Source organism: Eschrichtius robustus, chromosome 12, assembly GCF_028021215.1.
Source record: "Eschrichtius robustus isolate mEscRob2 chromosome 12, mEscRob2.pri, whole genome shotgun sequence".
Classification (NCBI taxonomy): domain Eukaryota; kingdom Metazoa; phylum Chordata; class Mammalia; order Artiodactyla; family Eschrichtiidae; genus Eschrichtius; species Eschrichtius robustus.
In genome coordinates, this window is record NC_090835.1 from 77,960,235 (window position 1) to 77,978,834 (window position 18,600).

Below are 18,600 nucleotides of genomic sequence, written 5' to 3' on the forward strand. Positions count from 1 at the left end.
AACTAATCTCTCAAGTTCAGTTACTCCATCCGTCAAGAATAGTTTCTACCTGTCTCAGAGGAGTGTTGTAAAGAAGAGAGTGGCTGCAACATAATGGGCGCTCAAAAAATATACGTGAATTGAAAACATCAAAACACCTGTAAATTATGAAAATTCCCTATAGACAGACGGATTGTAAACTGAGTTTACTTATCTCAGTTGGCTACATGAGCGATAATTTTTTTAAACCTACAGACACAGAAGCCGTGACACACTGCTCAGAGACACGTGAAGTTCTATTATTATATTTTTCTTCTTTAGTCTGATATTAATGTAGGTTTCTACTCCATGTGCTTTCATATCCAGTACTCTCAAAGAAATACTGAGTTTCAAAATAAATTTTATTCTTTGCAAAAATGGTTCTTAAAGTGCACTGCCAACGGGCCTATCAGATCATCCTAAAATACGTGACATCCAAACCCTGAAAAAATGGCAAGCTTATTTTTCCAATATTGAAAACACTGTTGTTTTTACATAAAATATTATATAATTGAGTGACAATGGTTAACGTTCCAGATATATGCAAAAATTTGGAATCAATTATACTTCTAATAGTAAGAAGTAAGTGTATTTGACAAGGATGTCAAAAAAGGAGCTCTCTCAAACATCAAGATTCTCTTCCAGTCCAGATTCACATTTTAGAAATATTAAACCTTATGAGAAGTCCATATTAAATATAAACAATTCAATAAAAGATCTCATGTGGTTAAAAACACAGTTCATGTGACTAAAAAGGAGTGGGAGATTTACTGGAGGAGGCATGTAAAAAAGAAGTGAATTTGTATAAGCATTTCGGAGTTTATAAGGGGTCTTTCGCCTGTATTAGCTCACATATTTCACAACCACCCTCTTAGGCATGTATCTCCCCCCTATTCATGAAGAAGCTAAGAGTAAAAACACTGGGTGAAGGTAACAAATCTAACACAAAAAACAGGCTTTGATCCCAGGTAACCTGAAATATTCAGTCCATCTACATACATATTTTTTTAAAATTTACCAATCCCCTGCCATTTTAGTGCCTTAGTTTTAACACACTAAAATAATATGGAATTACTGAGAAGTTGTACACATAGTAGCCAGGGGACTTGTCATTAAGTTTTCTTGGAGACTGATGACTTTAAAAGTTAAGTTCAGGAATTCTTTGCTTAAAAGTAAATCTTAGGCAGATGGATAAACAACTATAACAGACAAAGTATAACTATGGAAATTGGCGGGAGGGGGGGCCAAAGACAGCTGACGTTCAGAACTACAGTTTGAAAATCACTAATTTCATCCAAATCCCTCATTTTTCAGGTGAGGATACTGAAGTCCAGAGGGGTTTCTTGAACTGCCCAAGGACACATCACTATTTAGTGATACAGCTGGGACTAAAACTGAGGTCCCCTGACTCCTGGTCCAGAGTTCTTTCTACTATCCCACAAGGAACACACAAATAAAAGTTGATTATAATTAACTCACAAGACCTCCACAATGTGTCTGTCATAGTGAACTTTGTTGTGAAGTATCTGTCTATGCCGACTCACAGTTTAGCTGTAAAGAGCTGGGCTCTGGAATTCAAACACAGGCTCTAACACTTACCAGGTGACCTTGGGCAAGTCACATCACCTCCCTGCCTCAGTTCCCTCATCTTTAAAAAGGAGATTAAAAATACTCCTCTCACAGGTGACATCAAGTAATGTATACAAAGCACTTAGGACAGGGCCTGGTACCTAGAAAGCACTCAGTTCATGATGATGACGATGATGATGAAGAATCCAAGCAAAAGTATAGCTTCTTGAAAACATATCACAAAGTATTATTAAACACGTATATTCTCAGGGGAAGAATGTTATGATTAGGAATAGTCTTTTAAAGATTCAGAAACAAATAATACGAATAAAGTAAAATATAAAGGATTCAGTCATAAAACTGCTATAGCATTTGAAATAGCAAAAGTACACTTCAAGATTTTTAAATAGTTTATATTTGTATAATATTTTATATTTACTGCCCTATGAATTCAATGAACACAGTTTTTCAGCAACTAGTATATACTATAAGCCAGTTAGCATGTTATTTTAATATTCATAACCTTATTTAACCTTCAGTATCCACTATCAGTCAGATTCTATCAGAGGCAGTAGTATAATGCAAAAAAAACTTACAGATCCGTTCCAGAAAGTAAGAGACTCATCAGTATCACCTATTAAGTGGGAATGACATGTTTGGATAAATAAATGAGATGGAGCATTAGTCTGGAACACATCAAGTGCCCATGAAAACATTGGTTCTCCCTTAGCAGTAGTATGGAGTTGTTCTGTACAGGGAATATACTGTAACCAGATCAATACAGCACCATTACTGGGGCGTACAGTATTATTTGTCAAAGAGAATGATCTTAGGTAACAGTGTCTATTACACTCTATGCTGTTTCACAAATTAAAATATGTGTAAACAGTTTTTGCAGATTTACTGGAGGTAGTCGGTAGACAAGCTGAGAGGAAACCAGTTAAATAGTTAAATGTCTGTAAAACAATACAACAATTTACGTAATTCTCATCTGAAGCCTCCAGCGATCCTGGGAGGAGGTGGGATAAGGTTAGGTACTAATTCCGTTTTACTGATGAGGAAATTGAGACTCAGAAAAGTTAAATACCTTAATTGAAATCACACAGAGAGAATGAGGGCAGAAAAGGGCTACATCTAGATTCTGGAATTTTAAGTGCTCTTTGCACCTATCCACAATGCATCTCAGAACATTAATCTCTCTCCCGATCCATCATTCAATAAACTTAAGGCTAGAGCAGCCAATATATATTGAGTACATACTTATGTATGTTGCTGCACCCAACACACATCACATGGGTTACTTCATTTAACCCTCAGCAGTAAGGAATCAAACCAAATGTGTTTGACTCTCAATAAAATATTTTATCCACTACAGTATAAATTCAATTAATACAATAAAACATTAGGTAGAATTATTTTTCTTTACTATTTAGGTGAGCCATCAGCAAAACCAGTCTTTAATATAATAAGTAGATGTCTAACTAATTTCACTATTCAACCTCACCATAAAGTAAAACAGGTATTATTTTCAACAAGAATACTCAGTGTTCTGATTTAACTGGCATGGCCTAACTTTCTTTGCAGATTCCTACACCAAAAATCAAGAGAGAACCAAAAATCAAGCTGCCCAAGATTTCTATCCAATTATATGGAGAAAAGTAGAAAATTTTAATTACCTGTGGCTTAAATGGACAGGTCACTTGCTGGCCTTATTCCAGATAGCTCATCTGTTATTTAAGCACATAAGTAATAAAGTTGTCACTACTTTAAAGCAAGTACATTTCTGAGGTTGCAGTACGCTTAATCCTCCTAAAATCATATATTCCAAATTTCAACAAGCCTGAAAGGAGGGTGACCATATTATTAAGTAGACCCAACTGGAACATTTTTGAAAATGAAAGGAGTTCTATTAATAATTATCCTGAGACAAACAGACTCTAAACCATGACTGCCCCAGAAAAAGCAGGGTATACATAAGAGCAACCCATTTTGATTTGTGTGTTATGGACTACTCTTTGTATATGCTTAATTCGTGAGCTTTAAGTTTTTGTTGCAGATCCAAGGATTATCATCAGCCTTGAGACCAAGGGTACCACTTCACAAACATCAGGCCAGAGTTAAGGGTGTGTTATCTATAAACAAAGTGGGGTTTTTTTTTTATGTTTTTCTTTCAAACTTAACTTTATAAACATTTGCTTGAAAAAAAACCACTCTATGTATTTCAAAGAAGGCAATCTTGCAAAATATCGCCAAATTTCAGACTTATCTCTTCAAAAGTTTTGAATACCAATAACCACAAAACTACTTCTGAAATGGCCCAACGCTCAGTTTACTACTATAATTTATCAAATTGTTTTTTATACAAAAAGTTAAGGAAAAAGCACCAACTTTCAAACTGAAAAAACTCAGGAGTAAAAGAGTTGAAAGGTTTTCACTGAAAAATAACTAAAGTGATAAAAGATAGTGGAAACCCACAGTCATGAAACAGTACAATGATTAAAGGAAACTCCACTTAGTATTATTATGACTCTCCAAACAAATCTGCCATTAGCCGTACAACCTAGGAGTCAAAAGAATGCTTTGCTTTAATTTTCAAGCTGTAAGTAAGTATTAACAGACCCAAGCTTTGAACTACAGTATTTGAATGAAAGGCATTATTTGAATATAATTATAATTCCCTAAAGCAACAAATGTTCTAAGAGTTGGCTTCTCTGACTTAAAACTCAACAAAATCAAGAACTGGAAAAGGTCTCAAAGGCTAGATTCTAGACCTATGCTGTCCAATAAGGCAGCCACTAGCCACATGTGGCTATTTATATTTAAGTTAATTAAAATAAAATTAAAAATTAAATACCTCAGTGCACTACTAGCCACACTTCAAGGGCTCAAGAGCCACTTGTGTCTAGTGGATACCATATTAGGACAGCACAGATTACAGAATATTTCCACAACGATAGAAAGTTCCATTGGACAGGGCTGCTCTAGACCTAGGCTGCTCTAGATCTTTTCTTGAATATTCCCAGAGATAAGAAACTTGCAGTAACACAATGAAGTGCACTTTATTTTTGCAAAGTAGTAACTATCAGGAAATTATTCATAACATTCAGTGAAATCCAGCCTCTCTAAAACATCCACCAGAAATTCCACAAGTTCCATCCTCAATTTGGTCTTCAAGTAAATCTTTACAGAGGTAATTTAATTCTGTTTCCAAAGTTCTGTCCTCACATATACTAAAACCCTACGTCCTCTCCTCCCAGATAAATACATCCTCATTTCTCTGTAAGGAAAGAGTTTAAAGTTTCTATAGCCTCACGGAGTTAAGCTCATTTATCCACGTGTACGTTAACAACACATTTCCAGGATCGCCTCTGAGTGTCAGATATTACATTCCACTGCCCCTATAAAAATCCACACCAGTTTCTTGATTTTTCCACTTAGAAAGCCAGGTCACAGTCATTCTGAATTCCTTAAACGGGGAGATAAAAATGACAGGTAATTGATCAGTGCCTGGAGCTTGTTATAAGCATTAACCTGTATTACCTCATTTAATCCTCACAATTCTAAGCTAGGTTATTACTATCCCCATTTTACAGACCAGAACACCCAGCCAAAGACACGCTAAATAATTTCCCCAGGGGTCACAGATGTGGGCTCACCCCAGAGAGAAGGGAGTCGATCTTTTCCTTTTCCTGGATGCTACACTTCTACTAACGCTACCTAACTCTTCTTCCACCTCGCCCATAAAGCTACAATTTCCTTGTTTAAGAATTCTTCCCCCCAAAACACGACCTAGATGACACGCGGAAGGTGCTTCTGAACACACCCAGCGACGCCCGCTACCGCTCGCCCGCCCAGCTCCCCTGGCCCCACGCCCACCCGCCTACGGGGAGGAGTCAAGGCCAACTCCACACGCCGCGGGAGAACCCGGCCGACTCGCGGGGCCCGCGCCTCGGGAGACGCTGCTTCTGTGCGTCCCTCAGCCTCCCGCGCGAACGACCGGGACCCCCCGCGGCAGCTCCCGGGGGTAGTGGGGCGGGGCCCAGACACGCTGGGCTCGGCGCCTCTCCCGGCCCCCAGCCCTCTCCCCCGCCCGCCCCCGCGCCTCCCCCGGTCCCCCTACAACCTCTGTTCTAAGAACACTTGTAGACCCGGCTGCGCGTCCCGCGTGGAGAATGTGGGGATAGAGATGGTGCGGTTTCTGCGGCGGCGGCCCGGGACACGCTTGGAAAGGGGCGGGGTAGGGGGCTGAGAGTGTCTAAAGGAAAAGGGTGGCTGGGCGCGGACTCGGGGCGGGGGGGGGGAGCAAGATGGCGTGAGCCCGACTCTCTCTGTGGGGCGGGGGTGGCGGAGGTGGAGGAGGGAGGGCTACAAACACCCCCTCCACTCTCAACGCGGGCGCTGACGCATGCGCGCTCGGCCAGGTGGCGCGCGGTCTCCTTTCTCTAGGCAGCCACTTCCGCCACGCTCGCTGGGGGCGGGGCGTCGCGGAGCGCGCCGGCCGCCGCTTTCAATGCTGCGTTGGTGCGGGCGGTGCGGGCTGCCCGGGGCTGGCTGCGCGGGGCCGGCTGCGCGGGGCCGGCCGCGCGACCCCGGGGGCGGGAGACACTGAGCCACGCGGCGACCCTTAGAGCGGGGGCTGCTAGGAGATGAGTGGGGATGAGCTGAGACTCGGAGAGTGTTCAAGGCCAGTCTTGGACTCCTTAAGAATGAGCTGAGAGGACTAGGGTTTTCGAGGGACTTAGTGATCGAGGCTGGAAGTTTGTTTTCAGCTTCAGGGCGGAGATTGGCCTCTGTAACAGTCTTGTGCGCAGTTGGGGTGAACCGGGATCTTACCGGGACGATGCAAGGAAACGGAGACATCAGAAAGGCCCTCCTCCCCCAAAGGACCGCGGTGCCGGGGTGTGGATATGCGACCCTTTCTGGGACCGTGAAACCCCCCCCTTACGCCGGCCCTCGCACATCACCGCTCCCCATCCTTCCTTCCCCTGCGCAAAGTCATTCCAGAGGCAGTAGGAGATGATAGTCTGCAGCGAATTTTTCCCTCCTATTCATGTTACCAAGCTCAAGCATTTAATGACCACGTTTTTATTGAAAACTATTTGCTATTTCAAGGCTTCTGAATGGATGATCCTATATTTTTCCTTAGAATTTTAGCCTGCTTCTCCTTATTTTAAAATCTTGCACTCCCACTTTTGAGCTGTACATCCTGTCCTCTCAGAATTGATTGATACAGATGTATTTCTTTAAATAATAGAGTCATAAGACAGTGATTTCAGTTGCTTTATTTTACGTGGTCTTGTTATTTATATTTTTAACATTCTTTTCAGCTGCTCCGGAAAGAAAACTATTACCCACTTAAGTCCATGCCTATGACGTCAAATATTATATTTCAGAGATTCAACTACTAACCCTCATCAAGTCTTTTTTAAGCATTACTACTTCAGTTATTTTCTTGCCTATGAATATTTGTGTACTGAAATAATCCCTTCCTCCTATTCGCTTACATTGTTTAAAATAGCAGATTATTTGGTTATTTCGTCTGTGGATTGTAGTTGAGTCTCTTGTTAATTTTGTTTTTAGCTCTCCTTTAATCTCCCCAACACATAAATACTTGCTAAATAAAGTTCCAAAAGAATAAATTTGTTAAAGATGTAAAAGCTCACCATAATGTGTAAATCAGGGCTCAATCCACTGATGGGCAAAGTGTATAGGGGAAGAAAGTAACAGTGAGAGAGAATTGTCATAATTTCTTATGAAGGAAGACTGGTTTATACAATAGTTGAAAAGCCCTTTCAAGTACATTAGCAAGAAAATAGAAGAAAATTAAGAAAAATATTAATAGTACATCTAAGGAAATATAACCGGAAGGAGATCCTTTCAAGTAAAATTATGTTCAGTCAGTGTTGCCGTACTGATATTTTCATGGGAGTTTTACCTGCATCACATGGAGGCCAGATTTGACCTAGTTTTTCGGGACAGAACCCAGACCTTACTCTCAAGCCACTGGTGTATAACCTACATATAATCACACACAACAGGAGTTAATGAAAGTGTGCCATGGAGAAGGGAAACCGAGTTAAACAGGCCCTGGTAGAGGGAGCTCAAAATTTCACTCTTAGGAAATTGTGACTTTTGCTGTTGGCGGAGATCTTAGCTTTGCAGTCACATGAGTTACCCTAGTGTTCCTACCTCCTGGAATCTGTTAAAATCTATTTTAAGAATTTAATTTAGTCATAATTTTGTTTGTAGTTTGAGAGCACTCCTGCCCGCAATGGGTCAAAAATATTCTCCATTCGATTAATATCAAAGATCCTAAATTATCAATGCTACTAAGGTATCTTCATTATAACAAAGCTAAAACAATGGTGCTGAAATTAAGACATTGATGACTACCACCCCTCAGAAAAACACGTGATTTCCAAAGCATGTGGAAAAAACACATCAGGAGACCAAGTGAATTCATCACACCACAAAAATGTCTTCATCCCTTGAACAAAGCCATTAAAGGAAAATGAAGCTTTGTTACTGTAGATTTTTACATTCCTCTGGTATAATAACCTTCATATAGACTGACTAATGAAAACAGAAAGGTTACATATCTAAGCAAAAATGCCTCCTGGCATCTTAAAAGATGACTAGATTAGATAATAAAAGAAGGCTTAATCCTCCAAATAATAGCAGAAGCCATGCCTAGTATGGTGCCATCTCTGTAATAAAGTGGTTTCTTCTCCTGTGGATGCCATGTGGACAGTTTACTCCAGGTGACCTGCAAATTCTTACTCTTTTGTGACCCATGACTGTCATGTATTAGGATGCTTGTGGAGGCTTTTTCTTTTCCTATTTATCAATTATTTTACCCTTTGCTATATTTGCTATTCTAATGTTTATGTAGTCACCATGGAAATAAACCAGGTAGAACTGAATATTGTTTAGAATTGCATGTTGAAATTGTTGCTATATTCAGTTAATTTCCTGATATTAAGAACTCTTTTTCAATTGCAATCTCAAAGGTACCTTGTTTTATCTTTAGAACGAGGAGTTCTGACCAAAACAATTATTCAGCTCTGTGGTACCTGGGCAAGTCATTTTATATCATGGGTCCTCAGTTTTCATATCGGTAAGATGAGGTGATCTAACCAAATGACATAAAACCTGTAGTCCTAAAACTCTATGCTTCTTTAAAGTAGGAATAACCAAAAGATGAATCTTAAAGGTGTACAGAATAATTTCAGCATTTATATTTATGCTACCAAAAATTATGTGACTATGCAGGACTCTTGCTTTAGGCCAACTTGGATCAACTGATGTTATGTATTTCAAAAGAAAGCCCAACATGAAAAGATATATATTAATCAAATTTATTGACACACTGGAGGGAGGGTGCATCACATAACTGTTCAAAGTGTAATCAAATTGGCTTCCCATACCTTCCAATTATATTCATATGTTTTGAAGTAGGAAGAGCAACACAGTGATGAGAGAAGAAATGCTAAGAATTGCAGTACTGAGCAGCTTGTAGAACTATAATCATGAACCATCCTCTTAGGAATCTCTCATTGCAGGTTTAACACTCCAGGATCTTTTAAAATTAGTGCTTGGCTGCTAGAAAATGATCATTTTTGAGACTTAGATGGGAAGGGAATCATAGAACATCAGGGTTTCATGGGGCCCCTGAACTCTCTAGACATATGGAAACTTAGTTGCTCCCATTCCCATAGAATCCAATATATAATACCTCTTGTACTGGAAACGAACAACTTTTACATTTCTCCCCTTGAAAATAAGGTCTATTTGCTGAGTGTTAGTGATAGGTGCTAATTATTTCATTCATTCAACAATTATTATGATGGGCCTACCATGTGCCTGACACTATTCTAGGAGCTGCAGATATAGCAGTGAACAAAACAAAACTCCATGCCATCATCAAACTCCCATTCTAGAAGGAGGAGTTGGACAATAAAATAAATACCCAAATTGTGTGATATGTTAAAAGGCTATGAGTGTTAGAGGGGGACAATTTTATACAACAGGGAAGGGATTATGGAATGAGAAAAAGCACAGGAGGAATAGGAGAACTGTGGTATTTGTGTTGGGCAAGCAGGGTAGGGCTCACTGAGGAAGTGGCATTTGAATAATGACTTGAGGAAGAAGGTGAAGAAGGTAGTTGTAGATATCTAAAGAAAGAGCCTTCCAGACAATGAGAACAACCCGCGCCAAAGCCCTGTGGTGGGAACGGGGCTGGTAAGTTGCAGGAGTGGCCAAGAGGCCATTTTAGCTGAAGAATAGTGACCCAGAAAGAAGACAGTGTAATATGAGGTCACAGAAGAACTAGGAGACCAGATGGTGGAAGGTCTGTGTGCCTGGGACTAGGAGGCTATTAGCAGAGAATTGACATGATGTGGTTAAGGGTTTAAAATGATTACTCTGGCTGCTGGGCTGGAAATAGTCTGTGGAGGCACAGACAGTAACCAGGCAAGAGATGACGGTAGCTTGGATTAGGGTTGTTACAGTAGATGCCATGAGACGTGGTTGGATTCTGGATATAGTCTGAAACTCATTGTGATTTACTGACGGATTGGATTTGGGATTCTAGAGAACAAGAGGAATTAAGGATGACTCTCAAGGGTTCTGAGAAAGTGGAAAAATGAATTTGCCATGAACTGAGATGGAAGGGACTGGGGATGGAGTATGTTGGGTGGGTATAAGAGATCAAGAATCCAGAGACTTCCCTGGCAGTCCAGTGGTTAAGACTCTGCACTTCCAATGCAAGGAGCGCTGGTACCATCCCTGGTCAGGGAACTAAGATCCCGTATGCCATGTGGCCGCGGCCAAAAAAAAAAAAAAATCCAAGTGTAAGAGATCAAGAATCCAGTTTTAGGCATAAATAAGTAATTAAGTACAGTGTTTGTATTATCTTTAATGTTTTTGCCATCATAAGTAAGTTCTTATGGAAATGAAGGAAAGTTTGTATTTGTAACTCTTTTAATAATAATTTAATTTCTAATCCTGCTCACATAATAGAGGTCCATCTAGACTTAACATATGTCAAGGAATATTTTATTTTTGCTTTAAGAAGAGGTGAGGAAAGCTAAACATTCCCTTGTTTAAAAAGAAAAAAGAAAAAAAGAAAGAAAAGAAAAGAAAAGAAAACAATAACTGTTTTTGGTTTTTTTTTGGCGGGGGATCTATCAATACCTGAAAATAAAGTAGAGAATTCAGTTGAGACAAATATACAGAAACATTCAGTTCCCAAAAGTACTTTCAATGAAACATTTAGATGTAAAGCTGGATCTAATTCAGTGAATTATTTGAATAACTGCCTCCATTTTATATTATGCATATACATTTATTTTTCTATGATACATGGAAACAGGGCCCAAAATGAATCAGTACCGTGAGTGAAATAAACCACAGTATAGCTAATGCAGCCTGCTATTCCTAGTTCATACTCTGAAGTTGGATGCAATAAACCTGTATTGACTAAGGAATGCTCAGATCAATTGCTAGTGATCAGGGATTTATACCAAAAATTTTGACCAAGTTACTTTATTTTTAGTATTTCATAGATGCAGCATAAGGTATATTTTCTCTTTCCAGCTAACCCAAAAAATATGGGCTTTCATGCCACTTATTAGCATAATTTATGACAAGGATATTATAAACTTCAGAGTTTTGTTGTGAGGATTGCATGTAAAGTGAGAATGTATGTAAAGTGTCTGGTACATAACATGCACTTAATACATCTTGTTTTTTATTAGCATTATTACTATTGAGAAAATGACTCAAAACTCAGTCTTGAAAAGTGAGTAATAGTGGAACAAAATGAGGAAGGATTATTTAGGCAGAGGGAGTAACATGAGCAAAGCCACAGTGTGTTAGAGGGAATTGCAAGCTGTCCAGTATGATGGGATCACAGGGTGTAAGAAAGGAAGCCAGAAACTTGGGAAGGGCCAGATCATAGAAAGTCTTGTGCATTACTTTATGGAATTTGGACTTTATCTAATAAAAAATGGGGAAACTTGGAAATATGTTTTTTTAATGACATAATTAAATTTGCCTGTTAGTAAGTTGGCAGTAATGTGCAAGAAATATTGGAAGGGTGAAAAACTGGAAGAAGTTAACAATTCAGGAAAGAGCTGATATGGGCTTGAGCTACATCAATGGACTAGGAAATGATAGAAGATGACAGATGGAAGAAATACTAAGGGAGTGGAATTTATAGGACCAGTAACTAACTGGTAAGATATCAGGGTGGACGTAAGGCAAAGAGGAAATAGGATGATTCCAAGTTTTCTCAACTTACTGAGAGGCAAGTTAGTCTTGGTAAGTTTAAGTTGACCATAACGAAATTGCACGTGGCTATAAACCAGTAGCCAACTGGACTATCCAGACAGAATTCTGGTGATAGAAGACAGAATAAAGTCTGGAATGCAAGAGAGTAGATGGACATTTAGGTTTGGGAACCAGTAGCGTACAGCATTCCACACACATCACTTGGATGTAGAATTCAGCCCTGTTCCCAGCTTTGGCCAGAAAACATTCTCATGAGGATCTGTGGGCACAACTGAAGCCAAGAGAGACAATGAAATGGCCAAGAGAGCACGCATAGAACAAAGAGAAGTGAGTAAAAGATTGAATTCTAGATGCCCGCATTCAGTAGGAGAGGGAGAGGAAGAGCCTATGAAGGACACTGAGGAAGCAGTGTTGTCATGGAAACCAGGAGAGCAAGGAGTTTCAAAGAGAAATTAAAGGTACTAAAATAAGAATCAGAGTTAATTGGATTTAGCCAGTTCAAAATGACCTTTTCCAAAGCAGCATAAAGTGGTAGGATTAGAAACTTGGTTGTAGTAACTTGAAAAAGGAAGAGTAGATAAGGAAGTTGAGAAATCAAGTGTGTTATTCTTTCCAAGAACTTGGTCTGTGAAGAAGAAAGAGAGTAGCTAGAGAAATATTCAAGGTCACAGGATAGATTTTTTAAGATCATGGCCTTGAGCTTGTCCATGAGCTTCGGAGAAGAAGCTGGTAAAGAGGTTGAACACTTGATATAGAGGAGGGCCAATGGCAAAATCTTTAGGACATAAAGATGGAATTAGATCCTGGAAGAAATGGGAAGGTTTTTGATCAAGAGTCCAGGAAGTGGGATGAACCTTAAAATGGAAAAGGACTAACTGGAAGAAAAGAATAAGAACTTGAGGCAGTTCATACCCAATGACCCCAATTTCTCCCTGAAATGTAGGAAAGTAGGGATGCTGAAAAAGTGGGGAAGATAGAGTAAAATGGGTGTGAGGTGATAAAGTTTGGTTAAACCACTGTGAGGAATGGGAGAAAGATAAACAAGAGCTTGTTAAATGGAGCAGGGTATATAGAGCAGTGGTCCTAAAATCTGGTACATCTTGTTGGAAATACAAATTTGGGGCCCACCCTACACCTACAGAATCAGGAACTCTGAGATAGAGCTCAACAATCTGCTTTCACAAGCCCTCCAAAGGATTTTGAGGTTCCCTAATGTTTGAAAATAACTTCTACAGAACTTGTGACATCCCCCAACTAGCAAGCAAATAATAAAGCACAAACTAGGCTACTCGACCATATTCTAGTTATTTTTTAGTAACATTTTTCATATCATAGTAAAATATATTTATTCAGAACAACATCCTTAAGGATTTAAAAAACTCTGCTGGTTTCTCTCTGGAAATGGATGTCATATAAGATTAAAAATCTGAACCAAGAGAATCCTTTCTTCTAAGTTCTACCAAGCAAATACTGTAAAACATTTTTGCCTCTCTACTCAATTTCTACATTTATAATAGAAATAATAAAATTGTTATTTACTCCAACAAAAGTATTCAATAACTCACCATATAGTAGCAGTTCTCAAATTATGCTCCTGCATTAGTATCATCCCATTCTAATAAATAATAGTGATCACTTCTCAATTCATGGAAAGAAAGTTTATGAATTGAATTTTCTCAATTTTAAGTTATTCTCCCATAAATTTTTCTTAAACTTTAGGCCCTTGTAACTGCTTATCTTGCAAAACAAAATGCTAATAGATTACAAAATAAGTGAATGAATAGTAGTGAAACTTGAAGTTAGCCAGTCATACTTAGTTCAATATTTTCTCTATAATTGGACACATGTTTGTGACTGTGATTTTTATACTACATACCAAAAATATAGTCAGTTTCTACTACCGTTGTTCCAACAATGTTGCCTTTGCTCAAATATTTGGAACCTAACTTAGAACTACTTTCAGAATCTGGGGGGGATGTTCTTTTGAATACCTTAAACAATGGAAAAGCCAACAGTCAAAATCTAGAAGAATCGTAAAGACTTATTTTACAGCCAGTAGGCAGGTGGGTGATCAGGCTGATTTATCCTGGTGTACCTTGCTTTAAGAAATATGACATAATATGCGGAAATCCATATTTACAATCTATAGGTGCAGATGACAGTGAGACATTTTTCTAATTACCAATAAGACCAACCTCTGAAAGTCAATTTGTACAATAAACAAGAAATGGATCGCAGAAGGGATATAGATCAACACAACGAGCCTTAATTATGACCTGATTAAAATAGTATGTAAATAAGAAGAGAGGTTAGTTAGTTACAAAGCACAGAAAAAGCAGAATTAGAACAAATTGGCATAGCACATTCCTGTATGGTGGAGACCAGTGGGAAATGATAAATGAGTCAGGCTATCAGAGTCCTAATATTCAAGAATTCAAATGAGGTAGCTAACTCTTCTTATCCGGATTCTGTTGTGACCAGCAATCTTTAGCTATTTTGGCTTCCATGAAGCTTTCCAAGAAATAGGATGACCAGGCTGATAGGACGGTTCATTCCACCCAACAGTTATATTTCCTCATTACCAATCAATAACTCAGCATTTCGGTTTTTATGCTGGGTCTCTTATGAGTCAGGGTGAGTCAGCTCTGAAACAGGGATAATATTGCCTGTTGAGGGCTGGGGAGCCAAAGCCCAAACGCCAGCTCCACTGGGAGCAACTAAGACAGCCCTCCTTGGCAACACCCCAACCTGGAAACCTGCCTTCCTTTCTGAACAACTCCAGGAAACAGATAAACGAGCATGTGATTATTCACTTCATAAAAGGATCATTTACTTTATGAAAGTATTTTGAAGCACAGGGAACTTAAAGTGTATGAGAAACTGAGAAACGACTTCTGGGTTCAGTCAGAAATCCTTTAACCTTAACATAACTAGTCTTGATGCTGTGGTGGGGTTGGAAATGTGAATGTCTTGAAGATCCCGCGTTTGAGAGGTTTAGCCGTTAGAGAAAGGAAGGAAGCAAGGTGGGAGGTGGAAAGGGTAATGGAAAGAGGTTTGGTTCTTTTGTTGTTGGGTTCTCCCCCCACCCCCATGAAAAGGATATTAAATCAGGAAAAAAGAGAGAAGGAGCCAATAGAAACAGATATGAAAGTCACTGGGTAGAAGAAGAGGGGCTGAGTGGAATCCAGGCTCCCTAAGAAGACTGGGTTTTTGGGGCAAAGGGGTCACATCGCTTCTCTGGGAAAAACTCCTTCAAAATTCCTCTGAAATATAACATTAAGGTACTTCTTTTAAATGCATAGCTTTATTACTATAGAATGGCTTTAGACTCTCTTTCCTCTCATCAGTTATCTCTCAACTTTTTATTTACCAAATGTGAATTAACTGCCTCTCACAATTAAAAGAGGAAAAAAATGTGACCCCATCCTAGAGGAGCTTACACTCTAAGAAGCTAAATGGACTTGTAAACAAATCATTGCAGGTCTTATAAAGGCACAGCATACTATGGGACCATAGAGAGAATGAGTTTTACTTTTTAAATATTTAAAGAATACTTCAAAACTATTTAATCCACTTGATTAGTGGCTTTCCTCTTCACCAGGCTCCAGTCCCAACCTGCAGGTCCCAGTGTAGTTAGGCTTTTACAGTTACTTCCAACCAGTTAAAACAACAGGATGTCATTTGCTTCAACACTATAGACGGCACTACACACTCTAAGGGATTCAGAATTATGCAGTATATAATCCCTGCCTTCAAGAAATCTGCAGTTCATTTGGAGAGATAAAGCTAATAGAACATTCTATTTTTTGTTCTTTATATTTAAATATTTTCCTTATGAAAGAGGGAAATAATTAAGTTATACAGCCCCCGTAACAATTCTACCATATTCCCCAGACAGAGAGACTTTAGGTGGTGGGGGGAAGTCAGAAGAAAAAGAAAGGAGACCAAGTAGTTGTCATTTTTTTTTATATAAATTTATTTATTTATTTATTTTTGTCTGCGTTAGGTCTTCGTTGCTGTGCGTGGGCTTTCTCTAGTTGCGGCGAGCGGGGGCTACTCTTTGTTGTGGTGCACGGGCTTCTCATTGCAGTGACTTCTCGTATTGCGGAGCACGGGCTCTAGGTGCGTGGGCTTCAGTAGTTGTAGCACGTGGGCTCAGTAGTTGTGGCTCGCGGGCTCTAGAGCTCAGGCTCAGTAGTTGTGGTGCAAGGGCTTAGTTGCTCCGCGGCATGTGGGATCTTCCCGGGCCAGGACTCGAACCCGTGTCCCTTGCATTGGCAGGCGGATTCTTAACCACTGCGCCACCAGGGAAGCCCTAGTTGTCATATTAATTGGAAAAAACAAAACAAAAAACCCTTTACACTTTGGATCCATGCTCCAATTTCCCTTTGATTTTCTGCAGTTTGAATACCACATGCCTAGGTGTAGATTTTTTTTGGTAATTCTTCTGCTTGGTGTCCTCTGGGATTCCCAGTCTGTGGTTTGGTGTTTGTCATTAATTTTGGAAAATGCTCAGTCATTATTCAAATAGTTCTATTGTCTCTTCCCTCTTTTTCTGGTATTCCCATTACAGTTATGTTACACCTTTTCTCATTGTCCCACGGTTCTTGAGTACTCTGTCCTGATTTTTTCCCTCTTTTTTTCTTTTTGTTTTTCAGTTTTGGAAGTTTCTATTGACGTATTTTCAAGCTCACTGAAATCGTTCTTTGTCTGTATCATTTCTGCTGATGAGCCCATTAAAGGCATTTTTCATTTTGATTACAGTGTTTTTTTTAATCTCTAGCATTTCTTTTTGATTCTTTCTTAGCATTTCCATCTTCCTGCTTACATTACCCATCTGCTCTTGCACTGTAGTCCACGTTTTCCATTAGGGCCCTTTACATATTAATCATAGTTATTTTAAATTCCCAGTCTGATAATTCCAAAAACTCTGCCATATCTTAGTCTCGTTCTGATCCTTGCTTTGCCTCTTCAGATTGAGTTTTTAGACTTTTAGCACTCCTTGGAATTTTTTGTTGAAAGCCGGACATGATGTATTGGGTAAAAGTAAGTGAGGGCATTCAATGTGAAGTTTTGTGTTTATCTGGCGAGGAGTTAGGTTGTGTTTACTGTTGCTGCAGCCATAGTGTCAGAGGCTAAAATTCCTCTCACGTCCTTATTTTTGTCTCCCTGAGAGAGTCCTTCTTTAGTAGGGTCTGAGGCTTGCAGTTCTTTTAGCTGTAATCATTTGTTTTTATACAGGAATCAGTGTGACATGGTGGTGAAGTATGGGACAGGAGGAGTGTTCTATAGCCTATGATTACGTTTCAGGTTTTCAGTCAGCCTGTGTCCCTGGGCTGTGACCTTCCTGAGAGCTCATCTTTTCCTCCCCAACTCCCTGCTATTAAGTAGGAGAGGAAGGCTAGAGGGGTTTGGAATTTGGTATTTCTCTTCCTCCAGGTATAAGGCTAGAGGGGGCTGGAAATAGGTATTTCCTTTCCCTCAGGTCAGTTAGACTCTGATAAAATAGTTTATCTTGAGGGCAAGCAAAGACATCTGTCTCTCCAGTGTTTGGGGCAGTGGCTTGCCCTGCAACCTCAATTCTCTGATAGATCTAAGAAGAATGGTTGATTTTCAATATGTTCAGCTTTTTTCTGTTGTTGTGAGGATGGGAGAGCGACAACTTCCAAGCTCTTTTTATGTCGGACTGGAGACCGGAGGTCCACTCTAATTTCATATATAGAAATAATCTGTGAATATTAGAATCTTAATTTCTATCAGTCGAAGCCACTCTAGTATCCAGCCGTTGAAGGACACACTGTTTTTTGCTCAGATATAATTGGTAACCCTCCTGGATGCTGAGTCACCCAACCCACTTGAGCCCATATTTACTCAACTGTAAAATGGGGGTAATATCCATTCTTCTTCCTAAATCATAGGCTTACTGGAGGGTAAACTAAGACTATATAAGAAAACATTTGGACAAGAAAGAAATGTCACAAAAATTCAATGAAAAAGGAGGCAATCTCTATGGTTCTTTACTTTATACTATAGCCTGTAAAAGTAAACATTTCAAAAGTCACGCACTATTTAATCCAAGACATTTTTAAACCACTATATTAATTATAAAAGGATTATTTGCTTTATGAAACTATTTCTTAATTGAGTAATTGCTTTAAAATTGAGATAGAGGTTAAACCTGAATATACATGATCAAGTGACAGGCAATTATAAAGCTTTAGTACAGAAAACCCCCATATTCTATTCTATTATGTAATTATATATAATATATAATAATATTATATATTTTAATAATATATAATTATTATATATATTATTGAATATATTTGTTAAAATAAATATTATATAAAACAAAAATAGTTCCTATTAATAACTAAAATACTGCAGATTTTCGGTTCCATACTTGCTTAGGATTTTTTTTTTTTTTTTTTTTTAGGATTTTTTTTAATGTTTTAAAAAAATTTTTTGTTTGTTTTTTTTGTTTTATTTTGTCTAAGATTTAAAAATAAGCTTTATTGAGGCATAATTTGCATATCATAAAATACACTTATGTTTATTGTATAATTCAATAGTTTTAAGTAATTTTACCAAGTTGTGCAACTATCACCATAATCCAATTTTAGAACATTTCATCACCCCAGTAAAATCCTTTACGTGCATTTACAGTTAATCCTTGCTTTCATTCCCAGCCCTAGACAGCAGCTAATATATTTTCTGTCT

General features: G+C 38.8%; 1 protein-coding gene across 6 annotated transcripts in view; it reads right to left on the reverse strand.

Annotated features, from left to right (window-relative positions):
• SUPT3H (SPT3 homolog, SAGA and STAGA complex component) overlaps positions 1–5,875 on the reverse strand; it is a 443,433-nt gene extending 437,558 nt beyond the window's left edge. For 3 of the 6 annotated variants that reach the window (XM_068557101.1, XM_068557100.1, XM_068557099.1), the window contains exon 1: positions 5,711–5,875. The gene's annotated coding sequence lies outside the window, so the exon portion shown is untranslated. Of the gene's footprint in view, positions 1–3,263; positions 3,315–5,243; positions 5,354–5,710 lie in introns of those variants that run through there. The other 3 variants (XM_068557102.1, XM_068557103.1, XM_068557104.1) reach the window with 3 other exon arrangements.
• Positions 5,876–18,600: the final 12,725 nt, after the last annotated feature.